This window comes from Balaenoptera borealis (assembly GCF_965194805.1).
Source record: "Balaenoptera borealis genome assembly, chromosome: 1".
NCBI lineage: Eukaryota > Metazoa > Chordata > Mammalia > Artiodactyla > Balaenopteridae > Balaenoptera > Balaenoptera borealis.
This window is the reverse complement of record NC_138860.1, coordinates 84370899-84393078: the sequence shown is the minus strand read 5'-3', so window position 1 is coordinate 84393078 and position 22180 is coordinate 84370899. Positions and strand designations below refer to the sequence as shown.

The window sequence follows — 22180 nt, the reverse complement described above, 5'->3', positions numbered from 1 at the left end:
AAATTGCTTCTGTACTAACCTCCCAGCAAATTCTGCTTCTTTCTTCCTCTTCCAGCTTCATTAAATCCTCTACACTTTTTTTTCCCAAACACGTTCCCTATGCCACATTTATGAGCTTGTCACTTCACTTCTGAAAAACAGTGTTTTCTACAGAATAATGCACATTCTTATGCATTACTATGCTTAAGGCTCAACAGAAAATATTTCCAACCTAATTTCTAAGGTTCACCATTCATGCTGCCTCATGAAACCTCATGCTCCTGCCACACTGAACAACTCACCCTTAACAAGGTATAACTTAAACTTGTACATCTTGATGCCTTTTAGTCTGGGAAGCAGATTATTGTCTGTAGTTCAGAGGTTACTATCTGTAGTCAGTGTCCAGAATATTTGTGTTCTCAATAAAGAGTAGCTTCTACTGTTATTTTATAAGCGCTTCTACTGCTACTACTGTTACTACTACTACTGCTGCTATTACTAGCAGCATTACCTGCTCTTTCCTCTATCTGAAGTACTCTTCAATTTCTTCTCCACCATCTGGATATTTTGGAGTTCTGTCCCTCCTTGAAGGCCCACCCAAAACACCATCCTTCTAGGAAGACTTATCTAGTCATCTAAGAGTTTCCTCAAGCAGGTGGATATTAAACAATCTGTCTCTACCCTCATATTGAGCAAGCTTAGCTTGTAGGATGTAATAAAATTTTACCCAATGAGATGGTCTTCTGATTCATAGATGATGCCTTGGGAAGGCTTAGTGACTTTATAGCTCTTCCCAGGCAATGTCATTTTTAAGTTGCAAACCTGGTTTCAGTTTGGAAATTAGAATATCCAGTCTGAGAAACAGTCAAAATACCAAACTTGATTTAATGGCACATTTGTCCATTTCCCTGCTCCTGTGTGCTGGCTGATCACAGAAGGAAAAGGGAGCCTGGTCCTTCTACCCCTGTTTCACACCTGATATTTGTCCTTTTCTCCCAGTTCTCTAAATGCATTTACTGACCCCTGAATGAAGATTAGGGGAAAGGAACACAGTCTCACACGTGGGTGCAATTTTCTTCCAATATTGGATGCAACTAGATAGCAGAATCTAATTTTCTCCATTTGTACAACTTTTGAGATATTTATTCTTAGATATCTCATATTTTTCTTGCTATTAGATATAGTTCTATTTTTAAAATTACATTTTCTGTAAAGCATTATACTCCAATAAAGATGTGAAAGAAAATTAAAAAATTAAAATTACATTTTCTGATTCTTGTATAATATTTGTGCTTTAATATAACAGCACCAGTCAATAAATAATATGACAGCTTCAGTCAAGAAATATCTGTTCATGCCTAAATATAGAACCACAAATAATTTTAATCACTATATATGTATTTATACATGTCACAATTTATTATAGGTATTAATATGTTCCCAATTTCTCTTATTATAAATATCAGTTTATATCATTGAGTATTCAGATTTTCATATTTTGTGATAATATCTATAGAATAAAAGCCCTAGAATTGGAATTGCTTATTCACAATGTATGTACATTCTAAATTTTAATTATTTTATTCATCAATAAATATTATCTGAATGAATGGACCACCAATTTGCCTTTCAGAATATAAGTAACACCTACTTATGTTCCATTTACAGTGGCTTTTTCCCTCCACATTTACTCTCGGTTTATAAAACTTAAATCTTTGCCTATTTAATATGAGTAAATGTATTTGTTAGGAGAAAATAAAAGATGCCTTTTCCCCTAGCTTTTTGTACATTTATTGGTCATATATAAATCTAACATTTTGTATTGCCTGTTCACCTCTTTTGTCTATTATTTTCATTGGGATTTTTTCCTTATTAATTTGTAAAATATAGTTGCATATCAACTGTTTTAACTTATTCCTGGAATATGTGTTATAATTTTCCTCTCAATTGGTCATCTCCTTTTCAAATTTGCTTAAATGTTGCTCTTTTCCACATAAATAGTTTTATTTAGAAGTGGATAAACTTATCACATTTTCCTTTTATACCATGGTTTTGGGGACCACCAGCCATAAAAAAAACAACTATGCTTTCTTTACTACTTTGACTATGACTTAACAACGTATGTTACAAGAAAAGACTGATGGAAGAAAAAATAATCCATAAACATACTTGACACTGGTTCTGGTGCATAAAAGTAAAGTAGCACTCAGTATGAAGTTCAGGGTGATTCTAGAAAAATTAAACACTTTCAAAAATTTGTTAATTAGTTACTAGATTATAGTTGTACATAGTCAAAATAAATTGGAAAAGAAATTATTACAGTTATTTCTATAATTTTCCAATGTGGAACATATTGCATTACTTTTGATTTGCCTTATAGTTGCATCTAGAACTCAGTCATGTTTGCTCCCAATCCCTTGATAACAGAAGACCTAGAAAGTAATCATTTGCTTAATAAAAACGCTCTTTTGAATTGAACTCCATTGACATCGCACAATCAAGGCAAGCAGACCAATCCTTATGAGGTTTCAAACCTGCTTATCACTCAGATCTAAGTCAGATTGATTGATGGTTTGGGTACCACATCTTTAGAGGCATGGACCATATGAATCCTCAGGCCAATTACTTTAAGTATCAGTGCTCTGCTCCTGAGTAAGACTTACCTATGTGAGCCAAATTGATACTATGACCACTCCCTTATAAGTAACAACCTGAGCAGGAAGACAAGAGTCATACTCAGGCAGCATAGGGCCAGACTTCTACAGGGTGATGTCTGCTAACCACATATGTCTGCATGCTCCAGGCCTTACACTGATGGACAAAGACATATGAGAAAACTATTTGTACACTCTAAAGTCCTATGCAAATGTTGGCTTCATGCTTGACAAAAACATCTATTGATTGCCACAGCATGCATCTAAGAAGGTGATTAAGGAGAATGATGACGATAATGATGATAGCTTTTGGTGTGTGTGGAATGCGCAAGGCAAAGTTCTATGAGTTTTACATATGTCATCTTATTTAATATTCCTAACAAACTTATGAAGTAGAAGTTATTAAAATCACTATTTCACAGATAAGGAAACTAAGGCAGAGAAGTTAAACAATTTGCCCTAAGTTACTTAAGCAATAAGTGTCAGAGCTAGAATTCATGCTCAGGATGTCTGGCTCCAGAGCCACAATCCTAATTTCTAGGTAATTTTTCCAAGCTCGAGTTGATTTTAAGAGGTAAATATATTTTGGAATGTGAGCTACAAACAACACACATCTAATACATACACCACACTTAGAAAACAAATGCAGACATAGACAAACAGGCATACACAGATAGACTCATTTCCAACAGCAAAGTGAAAAACCTTGGACGCATCAATATTTCTTTGTGCAAACCGAAGGGTCTGGAGCTCATGAATTAACATTGCAGGAGGAAGAAGAGTAAGGTTTGGGGGACAAAGCACCAAGGAAGAGAACTGAAAGGCAGGTACCACTAAGGATAATAAGGTGGCAGATGATAGGAGGAATTCACACCCGCCCCCATTTCTATGTGACCATATTCCTAGCTGGGAGCAACTTCCCTAAGCTCTGTAGAGGGACGCAGGGAGGAGCTGCCAGTCATCTCCTGTCACAGGAGCCAAGTGGGTGGCCGGAGGCAGTCCTCTCCTGCCCAGGCCCTGTGTCACACCTGAGGGCAGAGCCCAAGGCCAGGATAAAAGGGCCTCGGGGCCCGAGCACCTCCATCCAATCCTTTCCTGAGCTGCTGACGGACACTGTGCTGCGTGTGCACTGGTGCGTGTCCACTGGGAAAGGGATCAGGGCCTTCCACAGAGGATGCTCAGGCCAGAGGTCAGGGCAGGGGGGCAGGGCCTTGGGGGTGGTAAGGATAGGGGGAGCTAGAGAGGGAGAGAAAATCTAGAAGTCTGATGAAGGATGAGCTGTGAGGCAGGAGAAACCGTTTGTGTGTCTGTGCTATTAGGTCTATCTTTTTGAGTTTCTCAGATTTTAGGTAAGTCAAAACTTTCAGAAGGAAGATCTTACCTTGGAGAAATCAGCTGTTTCTTCCCCAAAGCCTCTACTAGGGTCATAGCGATTTTCAAACAGTGGAGACCAGAGCCAGCATATTTGGGGTTTGATAAACACAGAGATCCATGGGCCTCACCCTCACCAAGTGTCATTTAGTTGGTCAGGAGTGGTGCCTGGTCATCTGTATCAGAAGCTGAAACTCACCTGCTAAGACGTAAAAAATGGAAGCGGTTATGTTTTGTAAAGAGTGATAACTAAGCTTAGGTTTGCAAGACCAGAAAACCTAGGTTCACAACCCAGGTTGCCTTGATTAGGTTTGGGGCTCACTTCTCTATTTCTAAAATGATTTGGTAGCTCCATGTTATATATACATACATATAGATATACATATATACTTATACATATAGGTATTTATAGATATATACAAGCATATACATAGATAAATACAGATATAGATAGACAATATATAAACAGGATTGCAAAAGGTCAACATATGCACTGGTTAACCTATATATATATATATATATATATATATATATATATATATATATATATATATAAAATTATGAAAGTATATATGACACATGATCTGATAATAATATGTGTTTCTGGAAAGCTATCTGGGAAGTTCCTCCAAAAGGGAATTCTTATTTCTTCCTTAGCAAAGAACACTGCTGCTCTAAACTGGCTGCTAGACTGGACATTTTCAGAATTTTGAGTGGTGTAGAGTGAACTTGAGTCAGACTTTATGAAGGCCAATTTTGCCTTCTCCAATTATAAGACCCTGATTTTGTGCAGGTTTGTCAATATAGTTGTCCTCTGTGTCTTGCTCTGTTGAAAGAAGACAACCCATGTCCGTTTTATGAAAAGCTCCCAAGGTTCAATAAGATAGTGTGAAAGCATTTGAGAAACTATATTTTAGATATAATTTTTCCATGACTTACTTGAACAGGCTTTTAGAATGTAGGGAAAAGACAAGACGGTGAAAGTCAATAAAGGAGGTCTCCGTGTGCTGGGTTTGACTCTCCCTCAGCTCCTGAACCCCGCCTACCAAGATGTCCTGCCAGCAGAACCAGCAGCAGTGCCAGTGCCCCCCCAAGTGCCCGTCCCCTCAATGCCCCCCAAAGTGTCCCCCAAAGTGCCCTCCAGCCTCTTCCTGCTGTGGCCCCAGCTGTGGGCACTGCTGCAGCTCCGGGGTTGGGGGCTGCTGTCTGAGCTGCCACAGGTCCCGCAGGTCCCACCGCTGCAGACACCACAGCCCTGACTGCTGCAGCCAGGCCTCGGGGGGCTCCGGGTGCTGTGGAGGGGGGAGCGGTCAGTCTTCTGGAGGCTGCTGCTGACGGGGACCCTGAGCCAAGAAGAGCTGACCTAGGGCCAGCAAATGGCCAACACATCCTCCTCCTCCTCCTGCTCCTCCTGGGCTTACCTGAGAGGTCCCAGAGAAGTTTCTGGGCTCTGGGCTGGAGTGTCCCTCTGCCCTGGGATTCAGAAGTCTGAATCTACTCCCGAGAATCTATCTGCTGAACTCTGACACCAATTGCGTTTTCTGCCCTGGGATCCCAAACCACAGACTCTAACTCACTCCCCAGCTAATCTCCTTGCAGTCTGCAGCCTCAAATAAAACAGTAAAGCAAGAAATCTGCTCAACATCTTGTTCTAGACACTTCCTTGCTTGCTTGTGCCCCAATATTCTTCTCACTGTTATCCATTCTCTTACTGCCCGAGACCTTGGAAATGAAATATGTGCTAGATATATGGTTGGGACTAGGAGGAGGGGTGAGAAAAATGACTCTACCTATTATTTACTCTGATACTATTTCCCAGGTGAATACCATGCAGCTCTGCTTGAGCACAGCCTCCTGGTGTCTCTCATGAACAGTGCCTTGGACTTTGGGTTTTCTTCTGGGTCCAATGGCTCCTGGAACAAGACAGACTTGACAGATATGTATTCCATCCCTCCATTGATCTCCTCCTCCTTCCCTTTGTGATACTACCTCAACTCACCCCCAAATTTCTTTTCTCCTTTAGCCAAAAAATTTGTTTAGAAAATTAAACATGAACTTTCTGCAAATAAACCAGGAATCTTAGTTAATTCTAACTAGAAACGTCCATACAGCCTGCCGCAAAGGTCATAAAAATTAAAAATGCCTATAAAAGGAATCAGGGACTTTTTAAAAAGCAATCATTTCTCCCTTTTTTCTCCCTGAGTCCCAAGTCCAATTTTTCAGGTCAAATATTTCATCTCTATATTTTGTAAAGAAGTCTTGAATTTTCATCAATCTTCTTTTTTCAATTACAAATTTCACATGAGATTTAATCATTGTTAACTTTTAGTTTATTATGCCTCGGTAGTCTTATTATGAACTGGATAAATACCCAATACCTTGAATTTGTATTTTAATTCATTAAAAGACACAGGTGTCTGGTAGAGTAGACAGCAGGAACACATCACAGGAATAATGTGGTTCACACCCCACAACTGCTGCAATTAATATGACCTCAAGATGCCGCTATGTCTTAAGTCAGTCACTCAAGTTTCAAAGTCCAGTAAGGGATCTTGCAGAACACTGATCCTCAGCATGCACCTGCTCCTTGGCTGTTCCAGGAAACTAGAAGAGGGATGCATCCCCTTTGGATTCAGTAACAAGAGACATCCAACGCTATACATATTGGTGGATCCCCTCCAATAAAGTCAACTAGCATACTAAGTATGGAGTTGATTGGTGGCCAAAGGGACACGTGACCACCATGTTATTTAAATTGGGATTCTCAAACAAAAGGATCCTATATTCCTGAGAAGTGTAAAGTTCCAGTTGAGACCAGGTGCACTCTAGGGTCATAGATTCTTTTTGTTATTAGTGAGATTTAGTAGATTTTCTTGAACAGAAGTTTCTGCATTTGTTGTATGCCCCCAGGACAATTTAAAGAGACTTTAACATTTTTTAAAAGAAATTTCCAACATTTATAGCTGTTTTGCGGGGGTAGAGTGTCCAAGCAGGTCTTCATGCTGTCACTATGGAAGTCTTCCTTTAAGGTCTTTTGTTTAATTTGGTTTAGGTTTTCTTTGAGGTTTAAAAAGACTGCATCTCAAGATTTTATGTATTTATAGATTTCTTCTATAATTTATTCTTTAAAAGTTATTTTATGAGGAGTGTGGACAACCTAACTTCTGAACACAGTTTTAATTCTTTTTCCCTAAATCTCAGGAGCTTTTTCTTTTCCTTCTTTAGATAGTGAGAGAAGAAGAAAAGAGACTGACCACATTGATGAAGGAAAGTTTACTCTAAGCCCATCCTTTGTTGACAATTTCTTCTATTAAAATTGAAACCAAGTATTTAGACTCTATAGTCTCTGTTAACAAGCCAATCCTCATAACGTTATAGCCTTGTGTACAAGTCAGCATCACTGGTGGTTTGGCTACAGTCCTACCTGGAAGGAAAATCTAAGACCAGAAAATCTCTTAGCCCTTTTCCCTAGGAAAAAAATAACAGGGATAAGTTCTGAAATAAGAAGTACCTGTGAGAGTCATAGGATAAATGTCCTGAACACTTCCTCTAAACTAAATTCTTTGACACATTCTAAGCAAAATATCACAGTATGTAAGAAATGTAGTTGAGGTGTCCACAGTGTGACGCAGACAACCCCACCTCACTGTAAGTGTCTGAACTTGTCGTGGCTGAGCTCGTTTTCACCTGAAATTAATCAACGCAGGACATAACGTTTGGAAAGCATTCTGTAAATTGTTGTTTGGCAAATGTTGGTGAGAGGGATTTTTTGAAACAGTAACAGGGAAGAGCAAAATCTGACCCCCATGTTGGATCTGTTTCTATGACTTTAACCTTTGCTTTTTGTTGCTTTTGTTATTATAATCATACATAAAGGCCTGCCTCAGGGAACCCTGCCCCTCTGCGTGAATTGTCAGCTCACAGGGAGACAATCTGACTCTGCCCACCTATGAATGGCTGCAGAAAAGAAGAAATTACCACATCCCCTCCCAGATGTCGGCCAAGCCAGGCAAAACTAATAGCATTTTTACTTTACTTCCTCACCTCCTCCCTCTGTTCTATAAAAAAAACTGGCATCCAGACCCCGATAAGATGGTTTTTTAGGAACCCTAGTCCACCATCTTCTCGGTCTGCCAGCTTTCCAAATTAAGTCACTATTCCTTGCCTCAACACCTTGTCTCCCAATTTCCTGGCCTGTAGTGCAGCGAGCAGAGTGAGCTTGGACTCAGTAACAAAACTAGTTATTAAACTGGTATGGCAGTGAACCATTGTACACCCTGAGAGGGGATAGAAGATGTATGAGACATAGCCCCATGCTTAAAATGTTTACAATCTCACATAAAAGAAATTGTCTGTGATAATGAATTGTATGTATGACAAGCAATAAATACTCTGAAGATTTTCTTGGTCAGGCATTGTCAGGGAGCCCATTACAGAGGAATGGGATTTAGACTGGTCTTTGGAAGATAGATTTTTCAAAGGCAAAGAGAAGAGGGGGAGGTATTCTCAGAAAAGGAACCAGAACAAAAAAAGAAAAAGAAAGACAGTAAGGAAGGAGGAAAGGGAGGGAGGAAAGGAAGGAAGGAATAAAGGAAGGAAGGGAGGAAGAAAGGGAGGGAGGGAGGGAGGAAGGGAGAGAGAGAGAGAGAAAGAAAGAAGAAAGAAAGAAAGAAAGAAAGAAAGAAAGAAAAGAAAGAGGAAGGAAGCAAGGAAGAAAAGAAAGGAAAGGAAGGGAAGGGAAGGGAAGGGAAAGGAAAGGAAAGAAAGGAAGAAAGAAAAAGGGGGAAGAGGGAGGGAGGGAGGAAGGGAGGGAAGGAGGGAGATGTCTATTGCTCAGAGAAATTGGGTCACAAATAGGGACTAGGAGTGAGAAGGGAATGGGTGATTTTCAGCGATGGGCTTCTGTTCCCAGACCAGGCTGGATGCTAATGATAGTGGGAGCCACAGTATTCAAAATAATATTGAAAACCAAGTTCCCCTAAAACCGAGTTCCTCTGCCGAGTTTATGATTAACATCTTTGTCCAAAACAATTTTTCCCTTTTCGCCTCAAGATTGAGGAGTATCAAAGAAAAGGAGGGATTGATGCCGAGCAGGTCTCTGTGGGGGTCACGGGCACAGAGGCCTTTTTGTCTCCCACATCTTGTAGGCAAGACTCCAGTCTCCATGGCCTTCCCTGAGTTCCAAAGGGCAGATTCAAACAGTTGCTAATCAGGGGAGGAGCAGCCACGAAACCACATGAGGCAAGATTAAAGGGACCAGAAAACCTCATCAAGATTAGGAGAACAGACCACCTGAGACCCTGCACTTACCCTAATCTTGTCAGCAACTCCACCCTTTTGACACTTTGCAGAAGAAAGAAGAATGCAAGACTGTTACTGCCTTGATCCTTATCACGTACCTCTGACCACTGCCCCTGACTATATAACCTCTCCCTATTCCCCTGAGGCGAGCACAGTTCTTGAAGCACTAACCTACTGTGTTCCCCCTTTGCCTGGCAAAGAAATAAAGCCACTCTTTCTTCCTCTTCCATAACTCTGTCTCCGTATTTCTGTTCAGCATCCGTGCACAGAGAGACAAGATTTTGGCAACACTATCGCTGTAATGTGGTACATTTAAGCTGACTATTTCCAGTCTCAGCCCACAGCCAGAATTCACCTGCCTCTCTGTTTGCCTATCTTTTACTTACTGCCTTGTGTTAGATACCAACGTGTCTACATTATCTCTAGTGTGAAAACTTTGAAAAATAAGATGGGGCTCATATTCTTCTTGCATCCAGAATATAGTAGGTGCTGATACCAAGCAGGGCCCTGTGGGGCTCCTGGACACAAAAGCCTTTCTTTGTCCCCTATTTCTTTGATTACAGGAAATAGGCTTCATTCAGCCTCCATGACTTTCCTTGAGTTCCAATGGACAGATTCAAGCAGTTGTTAATTAGGGAAGGGAGGGGATGTGAGACCAGGGAGAAACAAAGAGTCAAGAGAAAACATAGCGCAGACTTGGGGCAAGGTCCTGGCTCCCCATCAAGGGATACACACAAAGATATCTTTGAGCTGTTTTGCAGATACTAAAACCCCCTCCAGGTGGAAAAAGTTAACAGTTAACGATGGCATGCTGCCCACAAGCATGTAGACCCCAGACCAGTTGGAACGAGAAGGTTGATGATGCTGACTCCCACTTACCTCCCCACCAACCGATCAGAAGAATGTCCACGAGCTGATCATGCCATCTTTGAACCATTACTATAACACTCCTCACTACTCTTTCCAAGTGGGGACACACAGTTTTGAGGGCATTAGCCTGCTGTGGCCCCCTTTGCCTGGCAAAGTGATAAAGCTATTCTTTTCTACTTCACCCAAAACTCTCTCTCTGAGATTTAATTCAGTATCAGGGTACAGAGGCCAGATTTGGCTTCAGTGCTTATAGAAATCATAGACTCAAACTCATAGACACAACCTGAACCAGGAAGAGAGAAGGAGAATATTAACTTTCTGGGCTCCTGACCTGGAGCTGGTTGGACTTGCAAGTCTAGTTGAAGGACAGGACAGCTCCGGGGCCTCAAGCAGGCTCACTTTAGGGAATGGGCAAAGCTAGACGCTGATCTCCTCCATTGAAAACACCAATCCTGGTGGAGTCGATCCCCAGCACCATCCTACATGTGACGATATTTCATTGTGCTGAAAATGACTGGACCTAGAGACTGCTGTGGGCAATTATTATGAGGAGTGGTCTCAGGGACTGGAGAGGAAGCAGGGAAGCCTAGTTTCCCCGGGGCAGAGCCCCAGAAAGACTCTCCGGCCCTTACATAGGGGCAGCAGGGGTTGGGTAGCTATTAGTTGACCTCAAGGAAATGCATTTGTGATGTGTGAGGTCTAGGGGGCGTGGGTTTATGAGGTACAGGTCTGGGTGGGGTTAAAGAACACCTGGTAAACTGAGACCAGAGTTCCTTTGTCCTCTCACTAAGGCTTAGTGTGTGTGCAGCCTTTCTGAGGAGTAGTTCGGGTTGTTTCTGATGCCTGAGGGCAAGAAGAGTAAGTGAAGGAGGAAGAAGAGAGGGAGGAGGGAGGAGGAAGTGAGAAAAGATGGGTCTGAGCTCCAAGGCCCCATAAATCAGGTGCTCCTTCTCTAGGGTCCTGTTCTCATGGGTTCAGATGGGCTTCATACCATCCTCTCTGTTCCACTCACAAGGACCTTTCTCTCCCTTCATCCAAACTACATATCAAGGCTGTCTTCTCCTGGGAGCCTTCCCAGATGAAGCAGGTGAGCCCTGATAATCCTGTCCTGCTGGGCTTGGGGCTCCAAAAGCTGCTCCTATTCTGGTCTTGACCTGTTTTCCACCCTGGCTAGGTACTTATCCCTTACCCCACATCCCAATCTTGCCTACTTTTGTCCTATATATGATTTGAAGCCTTTGAGGACTGCCCCTTTAATCAGAATATCCCTTGTAATTGCTCACCTTTTTCATTTACTTAACTGTTTCCTGAGTCCCTACTGGGTGTCAGACATCAGGAACACGGAGGCAGGCAAGACATTGTCCCTAAGATCAAGGAGTTTCTTCAGTACCTTTTTTTTTTTTTTAACATCTTTATGGAGTATAATTGCTTTACAATGGTGTGTTAGTTTCTGCTTTATAACAAAGTGAATCAGTTATACATATACATATGTTCCCATATCTCTTCCCTCTTGCATCTCCCTCCCTCCCACCCTCCCTACTTAGCTGTGCACGTCGGCAGCAATTCTGAGATGGAAACATGCATAAGTGAGGGGCTATATTTAGATGAGAGTGTCCCCACTCTAAGCACAGACAACATGTGCTGATAAACATTTTAATGAAAGATGAAGAAAAACTTTTCACTCTGTGGGAAAACTTTTCCATGAGGTCCCTTGATGATGACATAAACAGTTCCCTTTTTGCATTTAAGAGATAGTGTTATGAGTGTTTTACTCTCCATACTATTTTCAGCCTGTTCTGTAAGATGACGTCCATCCACAGGATTCTCTGCACTATTTATGAAACGGTATTATGTGAGGATGTGAACACAAGAAGTCGAGATCTGATCCACAAAACAAAAATGAGTGGGATTTTGTTTTCCTCCCGCTTTCTGTTCTCCCCAAACACAAAGTCTATTCTAATGGCACTTAGATGGCTTCATTTGACAAATATTAATGTGCATCTTCTTTATGTCAGGGACAGTATCAGGCTCTAGGAATGCAGAATTGATAAAGATAAGGTCCCTGTCATCAAGGAACTGTTTAATAGAGGAGATAGGAGAGGAATTTAGGTCACCTTGACCATGAGCAGCTTTAAAGGCTGTGAGAGGCTGTTGCCAAAAAAATCTTGGCTCTCTGTGCACTGATGCCGACCAGAAATAAAGCGACAGAGATTTTGGAGGATAAGAGAGATGGCTTTATTCCTCTGCCAGGCAGAAGGGAAGACACAGCAGGCTAGTGCCTCAAGAACTGTGTCCCCCCCCCCCCCCCCCCCCCCATTCTGGGAATTAGAGATTTTATATGCGGGGCTTGCAGTCCGGGGTATATGATAAGGATCAAAGTAGTGAAGGTCTTGCATTCTTTTTCTCCTTGCATTATTTCAAAACAGTCATAGCTGGCGTCAGGTGGCCTGGTAATTGGGTCCATTTGTCTCTGGTTTATTGGCCTGTGACCTTCTTTGTGAAATGCAAAAGCTACAGTGGGTGATTGTTGCAAGAGAGACCAGGGAATGTAAACACCAGGACCAGGATGTAATTTACATAAAGTTAGGGAGTGATAGACCCAGGATGTAATTTACATAGTGTCAGGGAGTGGTAGGTTAGCATTGTGAAGTACAAATCTAGTTACAGACACTACAGATTAGTAACAGTGAAAATAAAACAAGGAGTGATTAACTTTTTTTATTGCAACAAGGCATCTACAAAGTTCATCCTCCAGAGGATGGAGGACTTGGATGTGGCTGGGAGACCACGCAAGTCTCCATGAAGGCGATGGCATTGAGCTGGATGATGAAAGTCATGGGTGATGGGTGGGGGGTGGACAAGAAGGGTCCTCCTCAGACTTGCATGGTATTGACTTTGATCCTCCCCCTCCAGTCCTGGATAGAACTGTCATATCCCCATTTAGCCCCCCAGGGATGTCATCTAGACTTGGTCAGTGTACCCACCTCCACTCAGGCCAATCTGAAGGCCCCAGCCTTTTTTTGGTCACTCACTCACATGGGGAATCCCTTTGACCCACATCCAGCTGCCTGTAGCTGAGGAATCCAGCCCTGGGAATTGTGAAACATCTGGATAATCTGCTCCATGGTTGCCCTCCAGTAACATGTAGGCTGGAGGCTTTAATTGCGTAGGTGTAAAAGGCCTCTTCCTTCCCAGCCCCACAGGCCTCCAGACTCCTTCGGGATAAGTTGTCCACACGTCTTCCTCTGGGGTGAGGCTGCATCTGGGTGGGTATACGTGTGGATATCTATGACTCAGAGGCTGCTAAGGCAGCCCCATTTCCTCCTCTTGCTTTTTTCCCAGGGAGTAGATACTCCAGGTAGGAGAGGTCTGGGGCAGGGAGAAGGGAAGTGAAATGGATCCCTTTGAAAGACCCCAAATGATGTAACATGGGAGAAAGCCACAGAAGCTAGAGGGCCAGAGAAGCAGAGAAGGTATATGCAGGCTTAGGAACTTCAGGGCAAAATAAGACCAAGTGAAGAAAGGGTAGAGACTCGGACCTCCTTTACACTTGACCATGGTGGACATTGGCCTGGGAAAAGTGAACTATCAGCTCAACTAGGTTGCAGTTTTTGTTTTTCTTATTTAAGAAAAAAAGTAAGTTATTATGGTTATTGGTGGGTGGGACCCCTGGGAATTCCCACCATGATTTGCTCCCCTTTCAAATCCAGTTTCCCCTCCTGGGGTGGATTTTAGCAGGTTGTAAATGCTAGGCTCCCATGACAGCTGCAGCTCATGCAGAAGAGAAACAAACACTCAAGGCACCTGGGTCCCTGATCTAACCGAATGTTCTTTTTCCTTCCAGCTTCCACGGGCTAGCCAGGCGATGTCACAGCAGAAGCAGCAATCTCAGGAGACTCCAAGTTCTCTCAGATGTCCCCCTCCCCAAGGCCCAAATCCTTCCCTGGTTTCCTGCTCCTCTCCTTGAGCTCCCTGTACAGGAGGCTGTAGTTCTGTTTCCCAAAGGGCCTGGCATCAGAGCCCGGCAGGCTCTTGGAGGGCTCGCCGGAAGCCCCACTGCCTCAGGGGTGGCACAACCTACCACATCAAAGAGGAGGAGTGTTAAGGAGTATTAAGGTGACTGGCCCAGAAGAGGGAGCACGAGGACAGCTGCTCTGGCCCCACCCGGGTCTCCGGCACTCATTCACTGGACGCTCAGGCCCCTCCCTCTCATTTGCGCTGGGAAACGCCTCCTGGCGCCCCTGCACTTAGGAGGCCAGAACTCTGCTAAGCTGTACTTCCGCATCTGTCCTCCACCCACCCCTTCAGCTCAGCACCAACACAACTGCTTTGGAGCTGCGGCTGCTGTGAACACTTGAGGTTTCTGCTCAGACGTGCTGAGACTTCTGCAGGTGGAGGCTGCCCTTCCTTTCCTCCTAAGAGAGTTGAGGATGTTTTAAAGAGACAGGTGGTTTGAGACTTATGTCTGAGTTCTCAGCATCCTCACATCCATTGACCTGTGTCATCCCCTGATCCTAGCACTGAAGGCATCAATGTAATAAACATATACTGAAAACCTACTGTGTACCAGGTTCTGTGTTCACAGATGTAAGTTGGAGATTTGTCTCTGCTCTAGAAAACCTTACAGTCTAGTGGGAGAAGCAAAGTACACTCCAGACTGAAATATGTAGACTAATAAATATAATTTTAAGCTGATTGACATACTTATTTTTTTCTTACTTTGCATCTAAAAGAACTTAAAGGGGGAAAAAAAAAGTAAGAAAGGTCAAAGACAGCAGGGAGAGACTCATCCTGATGGTGTAGGTCAAAGGTGGCTTCCTGGGCCTTGGAAGGAGAAATTCAAAACAGAGAGAGCACATCACTTGTGGGAGAGAAGAATAGGCTCCCCGGGGTAGGGTAGGAAGCATTTAAACAGGGCCTTTAAAGATAAGCAGACTTTGGTACTGGGGGTGGGATGAGGAGGAAGAATCTTCCAGGTGGAAGATACAGCACAATGGAATGCAAGGCAAATGGGGTACTTGCCAATGACATGGATTTCAATTTGGCTGCATTGCCAGGTGTAGGATGATAATGTGGGACAGTTCATAACTCCAATTCCTTATGAAAACTCAAACCAACTGAATTTGCTGAACTTAAGGTTTAAAACTCCAGCTACCAAAAGATTGTACCCAAGCTCAGAGTCTATCAGTCTGGGATTGAGGGGACCTGAGGTAAAGTATAGAGGCCTGGAGAGGCTTGAGGTTCAACTATGTTGCATATCAGTATAAGTTTCATGTGAAAATTTTAGCTGATTCTTATTTTCTGGGGGACACTGAAGTATTTTTTTAACCAAGTACCCAACCCAGTGGACTATATTGCCCAGGCTCAGAGCAGAATATCAGCCTGTCTATCATTTCCAGTACACAGGATGCTTAGTTCCATAGCTTAGCCATCTCCCTGATTGCTAGGACCTGATTTTGCCTCTGTTGTGAAATATTTATACCTAGTCATATAGATATAGTATAATTATATATAATTATAATTTTAAACGTATAATTTTTTCTCATTAAACAAATGACACATACTTGTGTGTATGCAAGATATGTTAATGTAGATAAGCATAAGGAAGATGATTAAGACCAACCAAAAATCTTATCACCTAAAAATAACTACTGCTAATAATTTCATGGATCTATTGCCAAACTTTAAAAAAATCACAAAATAAGATCATTTCAGAATATTTTATAACCTGCTTTTTACTTAACAATGTAATTGTCAATGCTCTTCCATGCAAAACAATATCGATCAACACTGTTATACTCTATTGGATGAATACATCATAAATTTATGTAACTAGTTCTCTGATATCTGGCACTAATATTGTTTCCATTTTTTTGCTGTTTAAACAACAGTAAAAAAATATATATATATAAAATAATTTAGAATTGGAATTCTATTTTTTAAAATTTTTTATTCAAGTATAGTTGGTTTACAATGTTGTGCTAGTTTCAGGTCTACAGCAGAGTGATTCAGTTATATACATATATATTATATTCTTTTTCATATTCTTTTCAATTATGGCTTATTACAGGATATTGAATATAGTTCCCTTTGATATACAGTAAGACCTTGTTGTTTATTTTACATATAGTAGTTTGTATCTGCTAATCCTAAACTTCTAATTTATCCTTTCCCCACCCCCTTTCCCCTTTGGTAAACATAAGTTTGTTTTCTATGTCTGTGAGTCTGTTTCTGTTTTGTAAATAAGTTCATTTGTATTATATTTTAGATTCCACATATAAGTGATATCATATAGTATTTGTCTTTCTCCTTCTGACTTACTTCACTTAGTATAATGATCTCCAGCTCCATCCATGTGCTGCAAATGACATTATTTCATTCTTTTTTTATGGCTGAGCAATATTTCATTGCATATATATACTACATCTTCTTTATCAACTCATCTGTCAGTGGACATTTAGGTTGCTTCCATGTTTTAGCTATTGTAAATAGTGCTGCTACGAACATTGGGGTGCATGTATCTGTTCGAATTAGAGTTTTCTCTGGATATATGTGCAGGAATGAAATTGCTGGAATTCTAGAATTGCCAAAGATTATAAAGTTGTTTTTTTTTTTTTTCAGACCCTCCAGGAAAATTGCATCTTGGTAGCAATTACAATGCCTCCATTTAAGAAAATCATCTTTGGGAAAAGGATGCCTTTTTTCGAGAGCAAGAGTGAGTACTATGTTAAAAAAATTTTCTAGCTACAGAAAAAGAATCCCTCTTGTGAGAAGAAATACTTTCTGAGAAACTTGACAAGTATCTATCTATTTTACTGTCATGAAGTTCATACTTTTAAAAAAAGATTAGATGCTTTCTCCGTTTGAAGGAAAAAGGATGCTTTATATTGTATAAAGCAATGTCTTAGGAATTTTGATATACCATTGCTTAAGCTTCCATATTTAGTTGATAGGTTTTTAAATATTTTTGATTTTAGATATTCAGTTATGTCTGTGTGAGAGATTTCTGGAAATGAAATCTCATTTTTCCCTAAGAAAAAAGCAAAATATCAATGCTTGGTTGATTGTGCAAAGCTTAATGTAGAAGAATATTTTTTTTCTATTTTTAATTTCTGCTCTTTATTGAAAACAGACATTCACCAAATCAAAAAAAAAAAAAAATTAAGTTTTGACAGAAACAAATTTTCTTTGACAAGAGTACTACTTAATATTTTGGCCTATTCAGATTTCCCTAGTCAGTTCTTCAATTCCCTGCACTAATTGTTCAACTTACATACTATTGCATTGACAACACTGCTTAGTCTGTACCAAATTGACTTCAAAATTACATTGAACATAAACTAGTAATCTGATCATTGTTTTTCTTCATAAAGGTCTTCATTTGACATTTTCACATTTTCTAAATATGTCTGTACATCAGAAATGTCAATATTATAAATGCCTTTTTTGTGTTGCATTAGTATGGCTTTATTTTAATATCGTACACACAGTATACCTTTGTTTTATAGTAACAAATAATGAAAAACAAAGACTTCACATTTTGTGCAAAATGTGCTATATACGAAATCTTGGGCCAGCAAAAATAGATAAGTGGTACCATCATTTTTCTTTAGAATGTATCTAACTTTACACTTTTAATGAATATTAAATATTTACACATTTTAAATATTTTCTACTTAGAAAAATTTTATGTTGACAGAGCATTGACATTTAATATGCCCTTTTACCTAATTTAAAAAAAAATGTTAAATGCAGTATTGTATGGGCTAAATAAAGAACATGTAAATTAAAAAAAAAAAAGAATCAAAGAAAGCAAGTTGCTAGATATTTTAAAGAGCTCCCCAAGGACTTTGAAAGGTCCCTGAGTGAAGGTTTCACGGCACTGTGTACCTTCTTCACCAGTCTGGATTCCAGCCTTACAACAAGGGAGTTCTCGCAGGGGAACTGATGTTGAGCCCAGTGATCTAACGCCAGGCCAGCCCCTGCCTCAGAGTGCCCAGCTTTCCCTGGGTCTCCAGTCAGGACAGACGTGCCTCTCGTTTGCCTGGCTCTGTGGTCAACCTCTAGTGAGGCTGGCCTAGCCCACTCCCTAGGTCTAATGTGCTTTCAGCAGCTCTTAGTTTACAACGTCTGCAGACCATATTTTATATTACTAGATCCTATACAGTTCATGACATAGCACAAATAGTAATAAGTCATTGTTTTTATTGATCTCTGTAAAGCTGTCACAAATAAAATATTAAAACAAAATCATCCTGAGGTGAAAGAAAGTATGTGGTGCTAATTTCCACTCTTATTTAGTGGAAGGCAAGAAATACTGCCTAAACTTGGCAGGTGAAGAAATAGAATTTTCGTTATAGTATTTAAAGTTATAGAGGTAGCCAATAGTAGTATGAAAAATAAAACCATGTCTAAATAAGGAGGAGGAAGGGAAGGGACAATGAACATGAGCTTCATTCACTGTGTTTCTTTGGGGGAAGTAAATAGGTCTGAAAGGAGGCAAAGAAATAAATGTATAAGCAGGTTATTTAGAGTGACACATTTTTTCATATTACAACCTATTGGATCACTTGATTTTTAAATTTTCATTTATATATATTACTTTTTCTAAAAATCAATCAAACCACATCCCGTTTTTACATCCCTGTATGAGTCCTAGGCCAAACCTTCCTGAACAAGGTGAGTGTTAAGTTCAGACCCCTGTCAGATGGAACCCATTTCAAATCTCTGATAATTCTGTGATCTTACTCAAGTTTCTATACTTTTCTATGGCTCAGTTTCCTCATTTAGAAATAAAGTAAGGGCTTCCCTGGTGGCGCAGTGGTTGAGAATCTGCCTGCCAATGCAGGGGACACGGGTTCGAGCCCTGGTCTGGGAAGATCCCACATGCCGTGGAGCAACTAGGCTCGTGAGCCACAATTACTGAGCCTGCGCGTCTGGAGCCTGTGCTCCGCAACAAGAGAGGCCACGATAGTGAGGCCCGCGCACCGCGATGAAGAGTGGCCCCCGCTCGCCGCAACTAGAGAAAGCCCTCACACAGAAACGAAGACCCAACACAGCCATAAATAAATAAATAAACCCAAAGTTAAAAAAAAAAAAAAAAGAAATAAAGTAAAATAAGAGTACCTGCTTCATGAAACTGTGGAGGGGATTATATATGATATTGTAGGTAACATGTTTTGATGCAAATGTTAGTTGTAATTTACATTTGGGGTGTACTCTATGTTTTAATAGGCTTTTTAATTTAACATAGTTTTAGATTTACAGGAAAGTTGCAAAGATAGTACAGAGAATTTCCCACGTCCCCTGTAACAGTTTCCCCTGTTGTTGAGATCTTACACTAGTATGGTACATTTATTACAATTAAAAAATAAATATTGATACATTATTATTAACTAAAGTCCATACCCATACTTTATTCAGATTTCTTTTAATTTTTAACTAGTGTTTCTTTTGTGTTCCTGGATTCCATCCAGGACACCATATTACATTCAGTTGTCTTGTCTCCTTAGGCTCCTCTTGACTGTGACAGTTTCTTAAACTCTCCTTATTTTGGATGACTTTGACAGTTTTGACGAGTACTGGTCCGGCATTTCGTAGAACGTCTCTCAGTTGGGATTTGTGTGGTGTTTTTCTCATGATTAGAAGGAGGTTATGGATTTGAGGGAGGAGGATCACAGGGGTAAAATGCCATTCTCATCATATCATATCATATATCATATCATCATATCAACGGTACATACTATCAACATGACATCGCTGTTGATACTGACCTTGATCACCTGGGTGAGGTAGTGTTTGTCAGGTTTCCAAACTGTAAGTTTACTCTTTTTCCTTTCATTTCTGTACTCCTCTCTGGAAGGAAGTCACTATATGCAAGCCCATTCAAAGGGGTAGGAAGTTATGCTCTATCTCCTTGAGTGGGCAGTAGCTACACAAATTATTTGGAATTTTTCTGTAGGAAGATATATCTGTTTCTCTCTGTTTCTCTCTCTCTCTCTCTCTCTTTATTTAAATTTATTCAATCATTTATTTATATCAGTAGGAACTCATAGATATTGGGTATCTATTTTATACTTTGGGTTCTAATCCAATGCCAATTTATTTATTTTGTTGTTCATATTATTCCAGCTTTGGGAGCTCTTTCAGTGAGCTCCAGTGTCCCTTTGGCTTAACCCCATTTGGATTCTTTTTTAAGCACTTCCTTGTTTTATGGCATTATAAAATGAACCAGGTTCATTTTGCATATTCTCTGCCCCAGACCTAGATTCAGCTATTTGTCTTGTGAGCCCTGGTTTGTTTTATTGGGAAATTATATTATAAACCAAGATCTGGGTGTTGGTTGTGTTCACTGCTACTGGGGTGTCATTGCTTCTTGGCCTTCGCAGTGGATGGAGCTTTGAAATATACATGTGCATACTAACCAGTGTATAGGCACGGGTCTGTAATCCTTTCAATAGTTATCCGTCGGTATCTATATTCAGCTGAAAATGAATTCATACTGATGTCTTCAACTCTAATTCAGTATCACATGGTTTATCCTAGCCTCGTTCTTTGTTTATCTGTAATCTTCCACTCCAACAATGAGAAATTAGCTCCCACCATTTGCCACACATTCACTTATTTGTTCATTCCCAGTATGCAGGAATGGTATAGTCTGTTTTGAAAACAAAGTTATGAAAGCCCAGAAGTAATTTCATGCTGCGCAAGCAACTTTTTTTCTTGCCTCTGGAGGCTATATAGACTATTGATTAAAGAGGAAAGAATGGTGAACCAGGGTCCTTGAAGCTGGGTAAAGACGGGTCAGGATAGAGATCAGGCATCCTGAAGGCCAAGAGACTAAACTGAAATGGACTGTCGCTCCATGAGGACTTCCACTCCCCAGAAATCATCTGCTAAACATAGACTCTGCTCAACTTCCTCCTCCCGCCATCCCACTTTAGCAGACTCACTTCCCATGAGCAAACTCATCACATGGCTTGGACATAAAGCTTGAGATCACAGACACCTTGTGTGGGACTATAGGCATGAGAAAGCCTCATTCCAAACCGAGGCACGGGTTAGGACCAGTTTGGATTCTCCCTATGAATCAGGGCAGGAGAGGGCATAGCATCTCTGTCACAAAACTACATGTAGGAGATCAGAAAACAGTAGGGGACAGCCTATAGGTAGATAAAAGAACACAAGTATTAAATTTGTGACCTAAATAGTTACTATACCTCAGACTAGTGATTAGTTCTGAACTTTCTGGTAGATAAAATCTAAAGAGACAAATTATCTGATATATATAGTCTTCAAGAGAAAGCTTGCCCTTCCTAACAATGGATTCTAAAAGAAATTGTTTGCAATGATCAGTGATACACTTAAAAACATTACTAGAACAAAATTACAGATGGATGACAACCACTATTGTTTTACCTCCCACTGAGAAAAGCAAGTCACATTAAAACAAATTGTTGATTATTAACATGGCAGAGGGGGTCAACTGAGAGTATAAGGAAGCCTGAAAACAGAAGGTCTCACAGGTCTAGTCATAGCTTTGTTCACAAAGGATGTAACTCACCCATCTGTGAAACATGGATAATAAAATTACCTCCGTTCTTCATTCTGGTGTGAAATGATGCTCAAATAAGATAAAGGGGTCTAAATAAACCTTTCTTACTGCTCTGTTATCCACCTGCTCAGGCATCTTCTAACACCTAACAAGTACAGAACCTAAGTCCCAGACTGCTCTCTCTCTCTACAGCAGCTCTGTCAGTTCTCTCAAGTCCCTGAATTCCCACGGATCCCTCCTCCTCCCTTGAGCTTCAGTATGCCCTCTCAACATGGACCTTTGATGTCTCCATTCTTCTCCTTCTGACTGAAATCCCAGAAGTTCTACCCTTATCTCTGACAGGTTCTCTCTGTCCTGCTTTGATTGCCAGTGGAGTAGAGGGATGGACATACTCTGAACCCCATACAAACTCAATCCCTGCCTGGATTGAGCACTAACTCTACTCATTTCT

General features: G+C 40.8%; 1 long non-coding RNA gene and 1 pseudogene across 2 annotated transcripts; both read left to right on the top strand.

Annotated features, from left to right (window-relative positions):
• The first annotated feature begins 5054 nt into the window (after window positions 1–5054).
• On the top strand, window positions 5055–5339 carry LOC309606834 (late cornified envelope protein 3C pseudogene; annotated as a pseudogene). The gene has a single exon. The product of its transcript is annotated as a late cornified envelope protein 3C pseudogene (transcript).
• Window positions 5340–9193: 3854 nt separating this feature from the next.
• On the top strand, window positions 9194–19253 carry LOC309608085. The gene is made up of 2 exons (XR_014232640.1): window positions 9194–13811; window positions 14020–19253. It is a non-coding gene; the product is annotated as an uncharacterized lncRNA (long non-coding RNA).
• Window positions 19254–22180: the final 2927 nt, after the last annotated feature.